This window comes from Otolemur garnettii, unplaced genomic scaffold, assembly GCF_000181295.1.
Source record: "Otolemur garnettii isolate 467f Iridium unplaced genomic scaffold, OtoGar3 scaffold00028, whole genome shotgun sequence".
Lineage (NCBI taxonomy): Eukaryota > Metazoa > Chordata > Mammalia > Primates > Galagidae > Otolemur > Otolemur garnettii.
In genome coordinates, this window is record NW_003852423.1 from 14,610,084 (window position 1) to 14,612,896 (window position 2,813).

The following is a 2,813-nucleotide window of genomic DNA, read 5'->3' on the forward strand; positions in this document are numbered from 1 at the left end:
AAAAAAAAAAAAAAAAAAAGCCAATGGTTTTACTTTTTGTAGAAGCAACTTCAGGGGAGCCAAGAAGATGGCCACAGCCATAGCCTTCCCGGCTGCTGCTGCCCAGGACACTAATGTTCCTTGGTCCTTTGCCTCCTAGTCCGCTGTCACTGTTTTCAGTGTAACAGGATTCCTTATGTACGTGAGATAGGTTAATAATCTTGATTCTTGCTAAATCACATTGCCCTTTGGACACTTCACTGTCCTTACCTGTCTCCACGAAGATAAGGCTTTTTGCTTATTCTCTAGCCTAGATTTTTATTTGTCTCTATTTGAATTTCTTCTCTGGTGATTTTCTATAGTAGTGGAGACAGGTTGGCTGAATCAGAAATAAATTTCTTTGGGGAAACTAATATCATGCGCCTTAGAGCTTCAGGAACAGAGGGCACCCTTTGACCTGCTGAGTTGAGTGCTACCCGGGCACATGCATCTTTCCCAGGGCTGAGGGGCACATTTGGTTATCTGTGGCTGTGTTGGGCACTTTAGCCTGTGTGGGTGGACGGGGTGCTCAGCTGGCTCCACTTTATGATGCTGTTACAACACTTGCTTATATTGCAAGATGGTTACAGGCTATTGCTCTGTCTGCAAGGCCATGAGCATTAACAAGGGGCAAATACAGGATGGAGATGCCACAGCATTTTCCTTAATCACATCTTATACCCACTTTCTATGTGGCCGTTTTAGGTAGCCTGGACCTTCTGATAGGAACAGCTGTTGAGAGGTACTGTACTGAAACTACTTAACTTAGGATCTTTACAGCTTTTGAATTTCGGGCCCTAAATATGAACTAGGTCACTGATGCCTAGTGTGGGGTTAGAGTATCCTAGACAGCATAACATGTAAATATGCATGTGACAACTCCATGCCACTTGCAAATGTAACTATTTGGTTAAAGTCAGTGAATTTTGATCTCTGAGTATTTAGGAATTTACAGTTTGGCTTGGCACCCATAGCACAGTGGTTACAGTGCCAGCCACATACACTGAGGCTAGCAGGTTCCAACCCAGCCCAGGCCAGCTAAACAACAACTGCAACAAAAAATAGCCAGGCATTGTGGTGGGCGCCTGTAGTCCCAGCTACTTGGGAGGCTGAGGGAAGAGAATCGCTTAAGCCCAAGAGTTGGAGGTTGCTGTGAGCTGTGATGCCACTGCACTCTACCGAGGGTGACATAAGGAAACTCTGTCACAAAAAAAAAAAAAAAAAAAGGAATGGAATTTACAGTTCAAGTCTTTCAAAATGCTTTACTTAAAAGACAGAAAAAATAACTTCATTTTGTCAAGGACATTGTCCTGATTATAAGACTATATATAAGCACTGGCCCCTGCCCTTTGGAATGCATCTACACTTCACTGTCCTTACCTGTCTCCATGAAGATAAAGGCTTTAGAACCTTAGGTATGACCCTAGTTGCTTTTTTGCAAAGCCTTTTCCCTTGGTGCTCTTAGGGATCTGGGTTTTCTTTCTTTCTTTCTTTTTTTTGAGACAGTCTCCTCTGTCACCTTGGGTAGAATGCTGTGGCATCATAACTCACAGTAACCTCAAATTCCTGGACTTAAGCAGTCTTCTTGCCTCAGTGTCCCAAGTAGCTTGGATTTTAGGCACCTGACTAGTTTTTTTTGAGACACAGCCTCAAGCTGTCCCCCTGGGTAGAGTGCAGTGGCATCAAGCTCACAGCAACGTCCAACTCCTGGGCTCAAGCGAGTCTCCTGCCTCCGCCTCCCAAGTAGCTGGGACTACAGGCACCCACCACAACGCCCAGCTATTTTTTGGTTGCAGCTGTTATTGTTTGGCGGGCCTGGGCTGGATTCGAACCCGCCAGCTCAGGTGTATGTGACTGGCACCTTAGCTGCTTGAGCCATAGGGGCCAAGCTACCTGGCTAGTTTTTAGTAGAGATAAGGTCTCACTCTTACTCAGGCTCCTCTTGAACTCCTGAGCTCAATCTGCCTCCCTTAATCTCCTGGAATACTAGGATTATAAGCATGAGCCACTGTGCCTGGCCTAGGAATCTGGATTTTAAAAAATTTAATGATGATGTTCTTAATATCACCACAGATATAAAGCTTTTATGCTTATTAATAGTGTGTATGTGGTCTCCATCTTTAATGTTAGAATTTTGATTGGTCAGGGTATTCTTTCCAGCTTACACAAGTCATACTTAAATCTCATTTAAACGCAGATAACACCCAGATTTACAGTTTCTGCTGAAATCTCTCCTTCGGGTTCTAGTCTGCCTATATGGGCTCTTCTCTTGTGTGTCTCACAGGCATCTTGAACTCTATATGTCCAGAATAGCTTCTCTGCTCCTATTCCCTCCAGCAACTCCACTCAAACTGAGACTACAGGCACCTACCATAACACTCAAGTTCATCTCCCTTTGTGCCCGTTTGTTCAAAGCAGACATCACCAAAGCCTCTCTTCTCTCAGCCTGCCTATTTATCCAGTAGCAAGTCTTATCCATTCTGTCTCTAGTATAGGCAACACTTTAGGAAAATGAGGTAGGATTGCTTGAGCTCAGGAGTTCTGGACTAGCCTAAGCAACAATGAGACCTTGTCTCGGTAACAAAATTTAAAAGAAAAGTCATGTGGCCAGATGCAGTGGCTCATGCCTGTATTCCTAAAACTCTGGGAGGCCAAGGCAGGAGGATCGCTTGAATTCAAGTTCAAGACCAATTTGAATCAGAACACTTAAGAAAATTGGTATAGAAGGGACATTTCTTAAACTGATAGAGGCCATCTACAGCAAACCTACAGCCAATATTGTATTGAATGGAGTT